The sequence below is a fragment of the Mercenaria mercenaria genome, chromosome 6 (genome assembly GCF_021730395.1).
Source record: "Mercenaria mercenaria strain notata chromosome 6, MADL_Memer_1, whole genome shotgun sequence".
NCBI classification, from domain to species: Eukaryota; Metazoa; Mollusca; class Bivalvia; order Venerida; family Veneridae; genus Mercenaria; species Mercenaria mercenaria.
Window position 1 is genome coordinate 45,830,435 of NC_069366.1, and position 18,308 is coordinate 45,848,742.

The window sequence follows — 18,308 nt, forward strand, 5'->3', positions numbered from 1 at the left end:
TTTGTAATAAAAAAGGTTCAGTAATAAACTAGAAACTAAATTTTCATTACTGGTTCATAAGAAGAACTCGCTGACATCGAGGAATATGTGTCGCTATTTCGGAAAACATATAACAAAATATATAAGAAGATCACTTGGAAGCGTAGACCCCAATCAACTAAAATAATAGCAGACTCTGTTCAGATGTACGCAATGTGCAACCTCCCTTGCGTCTAGTAGCACCTGCTTAAGCGAAATTTAATAAACTCCACGGTCCAAATGGTAAGAAAATGTAACAACACTAAATCCAAAAACAAAATAATGAAGATTTTCTCAGTAGTCAGACGTTTGAGTTCACAACTCTTACGTTGATTTTTACAATTTCCACTCTTAGGACAATCTTGCTTTTGTACGAGATTCGTGCTCAGAGTACAATGTAAACGCTCTTCTTGTACATTGCCAGCAGGGCGAATTTCTCCTAACAGTTTCAGAAATAGCAAATAACTTAATTTGGCTACATTTGTAACGGAATGAGGTACATGGAAGATAAATTGCTCTAAACTTTGCCATTTTGAAATTTAATATTTTACACTGTATAACTGGTTTTATATGTAGAGATTATTACTTTTCTTCACTTTGACTAAACACATTGTCAAAAATAGACAAAGAGTAGTTTATAAACTTCATACGTGAGATAATAATTAATGATTGCACGGGCAAATATCTTGTCAGTTTCGGAAATAATAAATAAAAGAGAGGAAACGCCTGCCAAAGTTTTGGTGGAAATAATTTTAATATGCACAGGCTAATTATGTGACTGAAAAAAAATCAGTTCTTCCTAATACTATCAAGATCTTGTCATGTTTGAAATAGTTCCCAGAAAATTAACAACATGTCACCTTAGCGCAAACAGTTAATAAGTCATTCTTTAAGTCAGTGAAGTTATCCACTTTTTGAACTGAGGTGACAAACATTTATTTTAAATTGTCCAGTAGACAGAAGAAGAAAATAGAAACATTTTTCTTTCCGTCATTACTCATTTACAGAATCTGATTTGTCTGTTAATAAGTTGGTTTGAATAACTCTACAAAAATATATACCATGCTCCTTTATGAACGCAAAATGCAACCAAGAAAATAAATTGCAGATTAGACCCGGTTTGATTGTCCGTTCATGAGAGATAATGAAACGTACAAAACTACTCACACCTCTAGCACAGGCTCAAGCGAAACTCTAGTATACAGGTGGTCTTTGAGATCCTAAAGTCTTTGAAAAAATGCTTACAAAAAATGCAGTCTAAAATGACATTTGTGATTAAGATGAGCAGGTTTGTCTGTTGTAGGTACTTACAACAGAATGATGATAAATTGTAATAAGTAAAGAGGTAAATTTATTCTAAATGGTTAGTGTGAAAAGTTTTAGATGGTATAATTATACATCTTATTCACACCTCAGTAGCCTTGAACCACTTAAAACAACACATACTTTATTCTGCATGAAGTACGTGTGGCTACATTTTGTCTAATAACTATGTCCTGAAAACAACAATAACTTCAAAAAAGAGCTTTTGCTGATTGGCTTATACAAACGTCTTTAAAATGATATATGCTATATATAAATAATATATTTATAAAATGAGTAAAATGAGCAAAGGTATCTCCTTGCAATTACTATATATTTCATGCCGTAAGTAAAGGCGCGTCATATCCCTTTAACCCTGTAATGATTTGATTGTCGCTGTACAGTTTGTTACCACGCATTTTAACACAGGGACAAAAGTCTTACTATGTAACGGGTAAATTCGATTTTATTACGTAAAACATTTATTTAAAAATGCATTCTGAAAGTACGAAGAAATTATTTCGACATGAATAACCGCAATTCAAGCCCCTTAATGCGAATTATTTCAAGAGGAGGATAACTTGAATAGCACTCTTGTTTTCATCAAAAACATCGCTTCATGCAAAAACTGGATGGGTAGACTGTTTGAATAGCAATCATTTACACGTTAACCATTTAAATGAAACAAATTCTTGTGTTTTTCTCACATGAATGTATTTTTATTAGTTTGTAAAGAAAAAGTCTTACACAATTAATAGTGTAATTGGCTTATTTGGAAAACAGAGAAATAAACTTAGATTTTATAAACGTTTCAGGGCAGAGTAAAAAGTTGAGCGCTATCATCAGTGTCTGGGTGTTATGGCGGTAAAAGCAAATATTTCAGAAAATACCCTTTCTGTTTTGCTGTTGAAAATGAATATCATGTAGTTTTATATTGCAGTATCTATTATGACATTAGAAAACATCTTTCCAAAAGCTATCTCATATAGAAATATTTTAACACCTTGTCAGAAAAGTAAATGTTTTTTTCTGATTTAGTATGACTTTATGACAAAACGTGTTTCTTATTTTACATCATTTTGTTTTAAGCATGTACTGAAATATCTTTTGCTAATCACGATCTCCTTGATCTGATTAAAGGGCCCATAGTTTTTCTATTGCCCATTTTTGAACAGTATGCATTAGTCTTCTGTCTTCTGCTAGGCATTGAGTATATACGTTTTTAGTTCTTAAGGTTTGCTTTTTATATAATTATACCGGAGCATTTTTGTGTTTTACATGCCAAGCCTTTTGTTTCAATTGCTTATGTTAGAGATTCACCTGGCGGGGATTACTTTTATTTACACTGTCCCGTGACTTTGGAACATGGTGGGGTAAGAGTGAGGTTGGGTGCGCACCATAATTCGGTTTAAGCTCCCCAGTGGTGGTTTGCCACTGACCTTTCCAAGGCGGTGCTCCATTGTGTTCCTTATTTGTTCGTTTTGGGGAGGCTGCAGTTTTGGAACGTGGCATTCCCTGTTTGATATTTATCCTTGCTTTTTAGTACCTATACCTGCGTTTACTTATTGGTATATCCCATAGGTATTTCTAAATAATTTGCACACCACCATTTTCGAATAACAATTACAACGAGACAAAGTAAATTATTTAAAAAGAACTATTTTTACAAAAGTGATACAATACAAAGGAATTATTATTGATTTGCTAAGTTAATATGGCATTTAGGTCAGTCAAACATGTCTGCTTTCGATCGAAATTTCAACTTCACGCCCTTGGTAGGATAAATCAGGTTTTAAATTTATTGCAAGGAGCTTATATTGAATAATAAATTCAATTCATATCAGAAAGTATGAAACGTTAAAACTTCCTTAAAAATCATGAAGGTAGACAGATCTTGGGTGGTAAATTATGATAGCTTTTATTTACTTAAATCAAATTTCTTCATTAACCAGGTTATCGTGGAAAACGGTTATTAGATTGGGGTATGTGGTTTGTCAAACTTGGTTTCCGCACAATAACTTTTGTTTGGAACAAGCTATATATATATATAGACACCAAACTTGGCCTGTAGATAGATGGTAAGGAGACAAAGGTTGGGATTGCATTGGGGTCATTTGGGTCAAGGTCAAGTTCGCTGTTGCTAAAAATAGAAAAAATGGTTTCGTCTCAATAACTTTAGTTTGCATTGATGTATTGAAATTAAACTTGGCTTATAGGTAGCTTATAGAAAAACCAAGGTTGGGATTGCATTTGGGGCCATTGGGGTCAAGTTCAAGGTCAGGATAACTTATTTAATCTTCACACTTAGAAAATTCTACGGTGGCGCAGTGGTCTAGAGCGTTGGGCCAAACAGCTACTTTTTAGTCGGTGGGACGGAAGGGCGTCGGTTCAAATCCTACTGAGATCTAAAAAAAATTTTTTCTTTTTTTTATGATTAAAAAAGTCATTTTAATGCCATTTGCCAAGGTCAAGGTTACTGTTACTAAAATAGTTTTTTTTCTCTAAAAATAGATTTTTTTCTCAATGTGATCATCAAAAAGGTTATAATTTTAGTTTGGACTTACTTACTGCCATCAAAATTTGTGTACAGCAAGCTTATCTGAAAATTTAGCTTTGAATGATATTTGGGGTCACTGTTACTAAAAATAGAAAAAGGCTTCCACTCAATATCTTTAGTTTGGGTATACTTATTTTCAGTATACTTGGTATGTAGATAGCTTTTATCAAACACAAAAGGTTGGGAATGTATTTGAGGTCACTTGGATCCGGGTCATGGCCAGTGCAAGTAGAAATAGAAAAATTGGGGTCATATTTGAATAAAAAAATAGATTTTTGTGTTGTGGAATGGAAGGATGTCGGTTCAAATCTCACTGAGATCCAATTTTTTTTGGTGCCGAATAGGTCATTTTAATGCTATTGGGTAAATAAAAATAGAAAAAATATGGTCATAGTTATAATAAAAAATGTTGTTTTTTTTTTCAGTTTGGTCTTCAAAAAGCTTGTTTCGAGTTTATAACTTTAAATATAAGAACTAGCTTTGGATTGTATTTTAGGTCACTGTTACTAAAAATAGAAAAATGGTTTATGCTTAGTATCTTTAGTTTGGGTGCACCTATTGTCAGGAAACTTTGTTTAGGTAGCTTTTATGAAGGAATTATAAATTACATAGGGTTATCACACATGTACTTTTTCTGAATGGCATGAATGGATGCAGTCAGATATGTATAATAGAATATGACCATTCTTTTAAAGAACCTGTTGGCGTGATGCAAAGTTTGAAAACCTGGTTTTCGTGGAATTTCCACGTTTCTTGTATTGGTTTAAACGCATATAAGATAGGAAATGTCCTTTTGGTAACGTTTAAGATATTGGCAAAAGACTAAGTGTTGCGTAAGATTTGTTTTTGTTTGCGGCAATGTAATGTTTAAGACATGAATATCTTAGAGAACTCTTTAAAAATTTGAATAAGCTAATATTTATTCACTCGGGCTATTTCATATTTTGTTTAATGCTTCGTACCAGATTTCTACTCTATAGTAGATATTGTTTTAAAGAGTTTCTGTTTTTTTGTGTGTGTGTTTTTGTTGGAGCAGGATCTTTGATTTAAACATCTGGTAGATTAAATTTTTGGAAACTGAAGAGGTAAAAAAAAATCAATTTACACGATTTCTCATAACGTACTTGTAAACCCAAAGGCCATTTCACAGTTCTTTTGCACCACATGTATATAAATATATAAACGTAAGGCTGGACGATCATATATAACCACGGGCTACTTAACAAATGACATTTATTGTGCATTCATGACATAGCGATGATGTCCGTTCACACAATTTCATCAAGATGATAGATACATGAAGGAATCAATACTAGACAATTATGCATAAGTATTGCACAGTTTTTAAGTACAGCCATTATGCCCTGTTGTAAAATCCGCATTAAACATGAAAAATACAACGTGCCAAAATTTTAGCATTGTTACATTATGGTAAATTTCACTTTTTGAGTTAACGGCTAAAAGAATGCGTTCCTAAGGTATGCAAGTTGGGTGTATAACCCTCAAATATTATTATGTATTTTTTATTTCTAGCTACGAGCTAAGTTTTCTTACCCAGCCTGACCTCTGTCTCCATGAAGTAGATATTTGACAGTTGACGAAGCCTTCTATCATATATACATATTATCTACGGTATATTATATACAGTGAATGACCAAAGGGCACTAAACCAAATTAGCGTTCTCGTTAATATATAATTATACGTAATTATAAGATGAAAGGAAATACTTAATATGTGTGTTTACAGCACTGTACAACCAGCGACATGTATAATGGTCATGTTTTATGTCAAAAAGAACAAACACAGAGTCTGGCGGGCAAGAAACACTGTCTCATGATTTTTGAAGTTAAATATGAATTTAAAAGTGTGTTTATTCTTAGGCTGTATATTTACGTTGTTTTGTTTCACATGAAATTTAATCTTACTTTCGGTTTTTGTATCTATGCGATAAAAATGTATCGCGTTTTGTCTCTTCTGAAGCAGATATTAAGTTAGTATAGATTGTGTGTTTCCGACAAGTACCATACTGCGTATGGGAATATCGGAGAACGTTATTTCGGGCGGACACTTGCATCAGCGGGGCTGGTTTGTCCGACATTACGTTCTGTTGTCCGTATATTCCCCTACGAATAATGCAATTAACCAGCAACATATACTTGCATACGTCATATAATATATGCTTTCACACATATCAATATCTATAACTAATGTGTGTTGTTGTTTTTTTGTAAAATAATTGTAGACTGACCCGATCATGTCCATTCAGTTATCCAAATGCAGATTTTTAATAGTTTTATTCCTATCTAATCTTATTAATCGCTAATTTGCTGTTGTTGTTGTTGTTGTTGTTGTTGTCAAATTAGAATACGTAGATATTGTCTACGTGTTTCAGTAAAACCGCAAACTAGACCAATCAATTGTCTTTTTCTTATATGTCAAATTAAATTATTTAAACACACAAAATATGGGCTCCTTTCTATGTTTACGAGTTCTTAGTTTACAACTGTAACCTTAAAAGTGATATAAAATTTCAAAAGACATTATCATGGCATTTACGTTATAGTGTCCCTCTTTCAATAAGACAAAATTGCTGATATACATGTAAGATAGATGTGTATATGTTTAGTTTAAACGTAAATGTATAAGTTTAACAGGCTTTCTTACTAATCAGCTTTAAGGTAGACATTGCTGAAAATGTTGGGAACGATAAGATAAGATGGGAACTTTAGCAGATAGGGAATCTCATCTTACATTACAAGATGGAACCGTCATTCACTGAGTGAACAACAAATGTAATATTTTCATGAATGATGTTATTCATAACATACATTTTGCTAATTTACATAATTATATTAATAGCTTTTACGCAAAATGACTTCTCTGGCAGTGCATCTCGCATCGAATACGAGGACACCTTCATTCACAAGTGCAGTAGCATGTGCGCCTCGTAAATTCATGCATTCATACTAACAAATGCCTAGTATCTTTAAAAAAATTGCATCTAAATTGATATGCGAATCATACTTGATAAGCACCTAGATTCAAATAGAAATCTTTTCTTTTCTTTTTTAGAAAATGCCGTCCCAAGCTGTATGTCTTTTATTTCTTCTGGTACTGTTTCCATCATACGATATCGACGCTCAACAAGCAACATCTATTACGGCAATAAATCGGTAAGATCTCGTTTCTGTTTCTGGCAATAACATTGCCGACAACAACAGTAAAGTAAAATTTAACCCAGGTTAATTCAAGTTGTACATATAAATTAACATCAAAATCACCTAAATATATAAAGTCTTGAGTATTTAAACACCATTAGTATTCGATATTTTTTGACATTTATCACATAGCAACTGTAGATATTTTCTAACTGCGCCTGAAATTTTATTATTCATACATTTGGGTTAGTGGGCATTTATATATAAATGGATTTTATATGTAAATTATGTAATCATTTGACATTTACATTATGCAACTGTAGATATTTTCTAACTGCGCCTGAAATTTCATACATTTGGGTTAGTGGGCATTTATATATAAATGGATTTTATATGTAAATTATGTAATCATTTGAGATTTACATTATGGGACGTTATGTGTACTTAAAATTCAAATGATCGTGGTTGAGAATTTATCAACCAGTTAAAAGCAGTTATAGGACAATGATGCCTGTCACCTGTCTTGTAGAGCAAGTAGCGTTTTGCTGAATGACCAAAATTTCTTAACGTCTCATATCGTTTAACTGTGTTTATGGAGCGCATATTATTTCTAACATAGAACTGCTGTTCTTGTCACTTTACGGGGGTATTTTAACAGGAGAGAAAACGTATGTTAACACAGAGATTCTCGCGCTCACGTCCTGTTAAAACACCTTTTTATAAATGCGCGTTTCGTGGTAAAACGTAAATATTATGGCCCCAGAACGGATAATTCAAAAAGAAATTATGTCAACACAAAAAAACAACGCAGACGTTCCCGCGCATTTCATTGACATTTATGACGTTGAAGGACACCATATTCATTTACGCGTTTTATGCCAGAATAGCGTTAGCGTATGTACGTTTCGTGTTATAACGTCTTCAGAATCCCTCGGGAAATGTTGGTACCCTCGCACTACCGGGCTCGGGCAGATGTTATAACACGAAAAAAAAGTGCGTTGTCCCTACATTCAAATACAGTTGAACATTGCCTCGGCAGAGCACAACATTGTTTTCTGGTGCAAAGGATATCAAAGACAGGTTGTAATCTCGCCATTGTAATTCACAACTTGGCCCATCGAAAACAAATAGTTTTGACTAGCTTGAATAACATAAATATTCAGTATATTATTTCAAAAGCTTGATTTATCACTTTTGTAGGCATATTTAGCTTTTAACATTTATACATGCTCTTTCTGAACTTATAGTTCCTGGAAATTGGCCTAGATGTGCAGGTTATTTTGAAATTATCTACATGCATACTGAAAACGAAACGCAGTAAATTCATGCAGTAATATTAGTTTAGCTCGACAGTATAAAGTTGATTCAGTCAAAACGTAAATGACAGGGATTTCTTTTAAAACATTGTATATTAGTTAATATTTATCTGAGAACAATTTTTAAAGATTCCAATCAAATATTGACTGAAACACAAATAAATTTTAAAGTCACTGTTATTGATAAAGTTTCTTTTCCTTATACAGATCTCTTGATCCAAGGTTCCTAAACTGGCTCAACTCACTCTTTTTTCTACCGCCGGAAGGGGAACTTCGGGTTCGTAAGGAATATCGAATGCTCACAGACGCAGAAAGGAACAATTTTCATAATTCTATTCGACTTCTAAAACAAGATACGGTAAGTAAAATTGGTATTATAAAACACTGAGGAGCTTTTTGTGACTGAACCCAATTCTAAGATCGTTGGAAGAAAGAAAATAGACGCACTTTTATAACCTCTTTAACTTTTAAACATAACGTTCTGGACAGGTCTCTAAATTATCTTCTCCTCGAAATTAATAAGAAAATATTTCATTTCTTAGTACTTATGAATGAAAGGTCACAACGAAATTAATTATTGTCTTTATAAGCACGAAACGCTCGTATTAGGGTATGTAAATGGGTTTAAAATAGAAATAATTACATATTCATGACATATGAATTTTAAGCACGAGCTAAAGTAAAACATGAATATTCTGCCATGATGAACTGTCCAATTTTTAGTTCCAAGATCATTACGGCCTTGCCCTTTGACCTATTGACCCTCGATCAACACATCACCATATGAAGTTTGTGGACTGTTGGTCAAAGCGTTTTTAAGTTTGAACTGACACTGCTTTCAGTGCCAAAGTCTTTGTGACCTTGATCTTTGAACTATTGACCCCATTAGCAATAGAGGTCATCTACTGATAACATGCAATATTCATATGCAGTTTGAAGGCATTAAGCTAAGGGGGTAGTCACTTTCTCAGCGGAAACCATTTCCAATCTCGAAGTCACTGGTAACCTTGATTTTTGATCTGCCGACAACAATATTTGTCAACAAATGACCACAGTCAATTTTTCTATGAAATTTAACAATCAACATTAGGCCAAAGCGTTCTTTAGTTATTGAGAGGAAACCATTTTCAGCCTAAATATCGATGTGACCTTGACCATTAACCTACTGACCACAAAACATAACTGGATCATCTACAGATATAAGGCAGTCATCATATGAAGTGTCACGGCTGTCGCCTAAAAAGTTCTTTAGTTAGGTAAACCTGTTCTTTGAAACAAAACAACCATCCTATGGCGTTTAATAACTGTAGGTCAAAGCGTTCTTAAATAATTGAGAGGCTCAATTTCAATGTGACATTGAGCTTTGACCTAGGGATCCTAAAGAAACAGGATCATGTAGTGACGACAGGCAATCACCGTGTGAAGTTTGAAAGTTTTAACCGAAAGCTTTCTTTAGTTTTTAAGCGGAAACCGTACTTTTGTCTCAAGGGTTGATGTAACCGTGTCCTTTGACCTACTGACTCCAAAACAATAGAAAATGTACCGTCCACAGGCAATCATCGTGTGAATTTTGTAAATTAAAGCGTTCTTTAGTTATTGAGCTGAAACTTCTTCAGTGCTAAAGTCATTATGATTTTTCCTTTGAGCTACTCTACTCACCCTCAAAGTACCTAAGTAGGGTTTATATACAGACCACAGGTAATCATCCTGTGAAGTTTGTTGTGAGTCAATGATCAGAAACCAAATGGAGTACAAACCGACAGATAGACAGACCTACAGTTAGCAAATCAATATCTCCTTTCCTCCTCTTCTTCGAATGGGAAAAACGAGCGTATGTTTTACGACTTTACAAATCTGTTTGAAAAGCAATTATAGTTATTAAACTATTGAGGCAACCCTTATAACTAATTCACTATTTAAATAACGTAAATCTTGTTTCTAGCCTTCCTTTATATTCTCACAACCATGTAGAATGAAACAAATTGTACGTTGTTTTTGTTTTCAGAGCGTTCCCCCAAACAAATTTGATGCATTAGCTTCTCTACACCATTTGAACACTGCACTGTCAGCTCATGGAGGCCCAAACTTTTTAGGCTGGCACAGAGTTTACCTTGTATTGTAAGTAACTATCTAATTGCCATTTGTTTAACCCTTGCCCTGCTAAATTTCTAAAATGGACTGGTCCATAATTCTGGTTGCGCAATAAGGCCTTATTATTCAAAGGGGTGTTCACTGAAAGTCAGCTGACTAGATAGCGGACAGAGCAGACTATGATCAGTCTGCACGGATGTGCAGATTGATCTTGGTCTGCACTGGCCGCAAAGGCAAAATCACTTGCCGCCAGTAGGCTTAAAGCTAAGAAAAGACAATAAAATTGTTAATATGGAAGTAGTCAGATAACATCATTAATCGAATTAATTGAATGAATTCGAAACGCATTGATCAGAGAACATATCATATTTTACTTCATTTAATTTCAACACTTTCATCAATAGAAGAGTAATTTGCATAAGTAATTCAAAATTTTAAAGATAATGATTAATATATTGCAATGTATACTAGTTTAACCTTTATTTGCCCTTTAGAATGGATATTGCTCTCTTGTTATAACGTTTAGAATTTATAAGACATTTATTTAAGTTTGTATTATGTTCAAGTCCTTGTTTATGCATTTTAGGTTCGAAAATGCAATGCGTGAGAAGGTGGCGAATGTGACAATACCTTACTGGGATAACACAATTGACGAAGGACTACAAAACCCTAGACAATCGATTCTCTTCTCACCGCTCTTTATGGGCACAGCAAATGGTCAAGTTACCCAAGGTATGTCGTGTGTGTTATATTTTTGTTCAAGAATATGATGACATCTGAAGCGGAGAAAGATGTATCTAACTATTCTTGTGTAAGGTGGAACATGTTCCAAAACGATTTAAGCAAGAAAAGTTAAGAACAAGACCCCTAAATCCAACGAAGCCTGAATCAATGTAAATGTGATCAAGAAGCTGATGCAACTAATTACTAAATTTTATGCCTCAGTTGCTACTTACATTGCTATCTGTTGACAACTTTTAAAGAGTTGTTAGCTCAACTGTCACAAAGTGACAAGGAGGCTTTTTTGGGGATCGCGCGGTGTCCTCGTCCGGTCGTCCGTGCGTGAGGCGTGCGTCCTTTCCCTCCCCGTAAACTTTGCTTGTACCCCTCTAGAGGTTTACAATATTTCATGGGATCTTTATGAAATTTGGGCAGAATGTTTATCTTATGATATCTAGTCAAGTTGAATCTGGGCAAACGTGCCATCCAAAACTAGGTCAGTAGATCTAAAATAGAAAAACCTTGGTGAAACCCCTCTAGAGGCCATAAAATTTCAAAAATCTTCGAAAATTGGTCAGAATGTTCATCTTAAATAATTTCTAGGTCAAGTTTTGAAAATGGGTCACGTGCCGTCCAAAACAAGGTCAGTAGGTTTAAAAATAGAAAAACCTTGTGACCTCTTAGAAGGCCAATTTTTCACAAGATCTTCATAAAAATTGGCCGAAGGGGTTCACCTTGATGATATCTAGTGAAGTTCGAAACTGGATTCGTGCCGTCAAAAACTAGGCAATAGGTCAAATAAAATAAAAACAAATTTTTACCCCTCTAAAGCCAAATTTTTCATGGTCTATATGAAATTTGGTCTGAATTTCATCTGTGATATCTGGTCAAGTTTAGAAACTGGGTCACTGCGATCAAACTAGGGCAGTAGGTCAAAATAGAATAACCTTGTGACCTCTCTAGAGGCCATATTTCATGAGATCTTCATGAAAATTGGGCAAATGTTCATCTTAATGATTTCAGGTCAAGTTCAAAAAAATGGATCCTCCCTTTAAAAACTAGTCAGTAGGGCGAATAATAGAAAAACCTTGTGACCTCTTCAGAGGCCATATTTTTCATGGGGTATGTATGAAAGTTGGTCTGAATGTTCATCTTGATGATATTTAGATCAAATTCGAAAAATGGGTCACGTGGCCGTCAAAAACTGGTCATAGGTCAAAAACAAAAAAAACCTTTTGCCCTCAAAGGGCCCTTTTTCAACGGGGTCTGTAAAAAGTTGGTCAATGTTTTTTTCTTGATGATATTAGGCAATTTGAAAGGGGTCACGGCCGCAATAACAGGCAGTAGGGCAAATAATATAAAAACCCTTTTGACCCCTTTAGAGCCAATTTTTCGGGGGGCGTATGAAAATTTGGGCTGAAACTTTAGAGGCCATATTTTTCAATGGGTCTTCATGAAAATTTCTAGTTCACCTTGAGATATGTAGTTCAGTTTTTAAAAAAGGTCAATGCGGTGAAAACTAGGTCATTGGGATAAAAATAGAAAAACCTTTTACCCTCTAGAGGGCCTTTTTTTTTCATGAGTCTTATGAAAATTAGGAGAATGTTCACTTGAGATATCTAGGGAAAGTTAAAAAAGGGTAAGTACCTTTGAAAAATAGTCAAAAAATCAAAAAAATAGAAAAACCCCCGTGACCTCCCTAGGACCATATTTTTCAATGGATCTTCATGAAAAATTAGTCCCGAATTTTTTTCTTGATAATACTAGGCACGTGCCAAAATGGGTTTCATAGCTCAAAAAATAGGTCACTATGTCAAATAATAGAAAAAAACGACGTCATACTCAAAACGGGTCGTGGGGAAGAGGTGAGCGATTCAGGACCATCATGGTCCCCTGTTTTGTTTTGTAGTGAACTTTTGAAAAAATTGTAGTGTAGTTTTGACGATTAATCATTTCTGTTTTACGGACCTTTTTCATTTGGTCAACTCCTTTTGGCCTTTGGGCGAGATTTTCGGGGGAAAGACAGAAGGTTTTGAATCCAAAAGACATATCACGATCATGCGAGACAATTATAGCCGACAAACTAATCCCAATGCACCCGATTCAACCAACATGAAAACTTTATAACGAGTCCCTGTTTTTCTCGGGCAACAAATGAGTAAACGAGTCTGGTCATAGATCCGCTTTTTTATATTCACCACGCATTTTAGACCTTTTGGGGGGAAATTTTTGAACAAACCAGCCAGCGCGGTATTTATCCCTCGAGATTACCCGCGAATTGTAAGGGGAAAAGACCCCCCAACCATTCTTCAAGGGGCTAGGGAAAACTTTTTGAAATTGATGGAAAAAATGATATATTTACCCGTCGAATTTACAGATATGAAAGACGACCAACATGTATTCCAAACTCAAATAATTGTGGGTCGCAATATTTAAGATGCGACTGGAATAGACAACGTTGCGTACCTTTAATAATGAACCAAAATACACCAACAGCAATGGCTCAGACAGGACCTGTAGTGCAAAGGTTACCATGGTGGTCAAGACAGGGTGCGTCAACATTTGGAAACGGTCAATTTGTTTTTGGCTAAAATAAATTTAATTTTCTTGAGTGGAAAATACATTTTATGAAATTGTGATAGCGGCATCCAACAGCCAAAATGTCAGGATGTTTAACAATATGAAAGTATCGACATCAAAATCTGAATCTTATTTTGGAATTTTGATACTTATACTACCATAACATGATAATGAGATTTTAATGCTCTTACACCACATTAGTTTCAGTGGTATTTGATTGCGTTTGCCTTATAAGGAGGTCAGGTGTATGCATGTATTTATTTTATATTAACTTTGAGATGTTTATGGCAGTTGTTAGTCGTGAACTGCTTCTCTCAGTAAGTTGCAAGTAGTTGAGCCTTTTTCATGTGTAACATACTCATATTCGACTTCATAACTTAAGTATCCGAACTAACAGTTCGGTCAAATTCATAAATTTATAATCGTTACCTTACAGCATATAAGTCTAGAAATCAAACATAAATACCTAGTGAAAACTTCGGAGAAAACGGGTAAAAATCTCCGTTCTACCTATCTTACAAAAGAGCCGCCCCTTACGTGTTGTTATTTTTCTGGTCGTTTGGGAACAGGAAGTCTTTAAAATATTGCTCTATAAAAGATTTCCGTTTTAAGGTAGGTGTGTTAGGGTTTCCGTTTTAAGGTAGGGGTGTTAGCGTTTTGTGTTGCACACTTCACGACCTGTAAAGAATGGAGACAGTCAAAATAGTTTGCTAATTTTCTGATTAGTTATAATCTATGCTCCAAAACGGTTCTCCTTACAGATTTCTCCCAACAAACTGTTTATGTACAGTTTTAAAAAGATACTTCTTAAACTTAGTTACCTTTTTGATTAATGTAAGACTTGTGACCAAATGTCAAAACAAGCAGAATCTTTGTCAGTCGGCATTTATACAGTTATTGATTCCAACAGATGTAAACGTTCACAAGATTTTTAACTTCAAATTCATAAAACAGGCGATATATAATCATCATACTAATCATCAACGTGTGAACACCCTCATAATAATTGAAAACATGTACGTTCTTGAAGCCCAGTTTGAAAACAGTTGCAATGAGAATAGTATACCAATTACTAGGATTCATAAAACCATTACATTTCCTAATTAGGCATTCCCTCCATCCTTTCAAGATAATGGCCTATTTCATGTTAAGAATTCCTGGGCCATTTTATTGCGATATAGTTAGAATGTTGGTCATTTAAAATTTTGATGGAATGCATACCATGTAGTTCCAAATAGTTATGTTCAACTGTGCAAGAAATTTGAACTTTAGCCTTTACCCTGCTCAATTTCTATAATGAACTTGTACATCTTTCAATTTGAACAGTATACCATTAACTGTTAAACGGATGTGCAGGCTGATCATGATTTACACTGGTCGCAAAGGCAGAATCAGTCGTGTCCAGCATGGTAAGGGTTAGACTGGAAGATTGTCATAGTGTAACACAAATGTTGAACGAAGCTCTTGAGAACAATCAAAGAGCTCTCAGTCGTTCGCATACATCTTTCATTCGTAGCAGGATCAACAAATCATACTAAGGCATACCAGTCCAAACCTATGCATCCCACTGAACGCTGTCAGCTTAAAGACGGTATTCGCACAACGAAAACTATGAACGTTAATGCTCTTTTGGTACCTGGTAGTAGTTGACACATAAATGGTTAAAGACGTGTAGCAATGGTCCTTCATCTGAATAATCGTGAGTAACAAAAACAAGAGAGACATAATGATGTATTTGTTAGTACATTATATATACACGTGTCCATGTACACGTTTACGGTCAACAGATGTATCATTTTATGAAAGTTTCATACCATATTTAAGCGTAATTTAATCTAACGAAGAATAGTCTATAAATGTAGTTAAAACATCTGTTGAACAATGTAGTTAAAACATCTGTTGAACAATGTAGTTAAAACATCTGTTGAACAAGAATAATGGGGATATGAAACTTATGTTTTAGCATATGAATTCGAAATATTTTTTTGGATGACCCGCCATGTCTATGATGGCGATACTACGATGCTTTCTTGTAATCCCTGCCTTGTATGATGTTTTATAGTGTAAGTACAGGCTTTTTGGCCGAAACTGAAATATGTTGTATTAGAAAACGAATCTGATTATGAAAAGCGGCAAATACCATCCAGCAAAAGGGTATTCCTAACACTGGGATATTGACACAACATTAAGAAGACTCTTAATGAACGCTGTCAGCATGACCACCCTGATGACAGAATATCTCTGTGACAACATTGTCGCTATGTTAAATATGCAAGTTTGTAAAAAACTTTTCTTTTGTATATAAAACACTTTAGAAAAGAATTTTAATGTCTCAATATTGTTATCAAATGTTTTAGTAGCTAAGATATTTATCTGTACCAATTGTCTTTCAGCTGTATATATCACGCCTACCGATCGCACCGTCCTATTTTCCGTAGTAAACGGTAAATTATCAAGGACACGTAAATGGTGAATTATGAAGGACACGAAACATCTAGTGTTATTAGATCTAATTTTACCTTACAGTTAGCGCTAATTATAAAATGTCTTTTCTTCCATTTTTGAAGGATACCATTGAAAAGTCTGCTTAACGGGACAGTTATAATTAAGATGAATTCTGTATTACTAAGACTGCGAAAGATATGAATGCAAATATCTGCTATCTTCTAATAGCAAATCATAGTAAACAGTCTAAGGTAAACATGGTGAAAGAAAAAAAAAGATCAGTTGTATAATGTTAACACTCTTTCAGTGGGGGTGTTGTTGGTAGGCGTGCACAAGATTTCAGGCTCATTCAATGCTTAAGAAGTGCTTTATTTAATGTGGTATTGTCTAATTATTGATTCGTTGTCCTTGAACATGATGAAATCAAAGTAATTGTTAATGTTGATGTGGTTCTTAATATATCCGCATTTTCAGAACATGTGTCAAACAAATAAAAAATGTTTTGTTGCCAAAATCAGTGTGTTGTGTTGTTTCCTTTTATATTTATTACCATACTAACACAGAATTATCAAATCTGTCGACTGAAATCAGTCGACTGACATAAAATTATCAGATAAGACTATCATAAATATACTAGATCAGTCGACCAACATAAATTTATCAGAACAGTCGACTAACATAAATTACCGGACCAGTCAATAAATTATGTTAGTCGACTGTTCTATCAGATCAGTCATAAAATCATCAGATCAGTCGACTAACATTAAATTACCAGATCAGTCATAAAGTTATGAAGTTATCAGCTTAATCGACTAACAAAATTATCACATCAGTCGAAAAATTACCAGATCAGTCGTAAAATTATCCGATCAGTCAGTAAAACTATCAGATCAGTCGACTAACATTAAATTACCAGATCAGTCATAAAGTTATCAGATCAGTCAAATAATACAAAGCACCAGATCAGTTGTGAAATAAGCAGATCAGTCGCCTAAGATAAAATAATCAGATCAGTCGTAACATTATCAAATAAGTTGACTATCAAAACATTACAAGAACAGTCCAATAATTCTGAATTTCCATATCGACTAAATAATATAGAAAATAATCGTAACAAGCGACAAGAACAAAATTATATTAAAAAAAATCCGACTGACTAAAATAAACATAAACAGCAACAGATTGATGATTTGTTTCCAGTATTTACAATTTCTTCAGAACCACGTTGTAATTTTGAATCAAATTTCATCAAAACAATTAGCTTTCTATGCTCAGTGGCTCTATTTAAATAGCATCAATCAAATAATGAGGGATAAGCTATAAAAGTATGAACTTGTGAAATAGTAGTGGTTTACTTATATTTACTAAAATTGCCTTGTAATTTGCTCGCTTGACCTGCTCGACAAAACATATTTATGGTGGTTTTGGCTTACGTAAAACTGTTTAACAGTTATCGCTTAAACTTGGTTTGTTATTTTTTGAAATGGCCCAGGTTTTCTTTCACCAAAAAAATACCTATATTTTGCCGGACTCGGTTTGATTGAGCCTGTTCGTGGACTGTAGTGGAAATCCATACTACCGCTCACGCCCTCTAGCCCGAGTTGTGTTCATACGGCATTGTACATGGAACCTTGACTAATACACTAGCATGCAGTTCCATGAAAGCGAGGTATGGTCCCCATATAAAATATTGGACTAGCAGTCTAGCATGCAGTTCCATGAAAGCGAGGTATGGTCCCCATATAAAATATTGGACTAGCAGTAAACTAGAAAACAAATGACAAAAATAAACAAATAGCATTTAATAGGAGATCCGGGATTATAGAGCCTGCATATCACATAAACTGTAAAAAAAAAGAGTTAAAAAGCAGACACCATATCTAAAGGGTGAATAAACAATACCGAAACTATGAAAGCGGGTGCATTGGAACCTCCTAAGCCAACATGCTAAAGCTGAATTACAAAACAGTACCACTAGCATAACATACATGCCGTGTTGAACGATCTGAAAATATCTATATATGATAATTCTGATTAAATGTCTGGGGATACTTTTTACTGCCGCCACATGGCACAGACAGCGCTGCCTCGATAATAGAGTTAAAGATTGGAAACTGCGA

The 18,308-nt window shown here is 34.4% G+C and overlaps 1 long non-coding RNA gene and 1 pseudogene across 1 annotated transcript; both read left to right on the forward strand.

Moving 5' to 3' along the window:
* Positions 1–13,774, forward strand: part of LOC123549034 (putative tyrosinase-like protein tyr-1) — a 36,375-nt pseudogene extending 22,601 nt beyond the window's left edge.
* Positions 13,775–17,713: 3,939 nt separating this feature from the next.
* On the forward strand, positions 17,714–18,055 carry LOC128557713 (uncharacterized). The gene is made up of 2 exons (XR_008371343.1): positions 17,714–17,857; positions 17,918–18,055. It is a non-coding gene; the product is annotated as an uncharacterized LOC128557713 (long non-coding RNA).
* Positions 18,056–18,308: the final 253 nt, after the last annotated feature.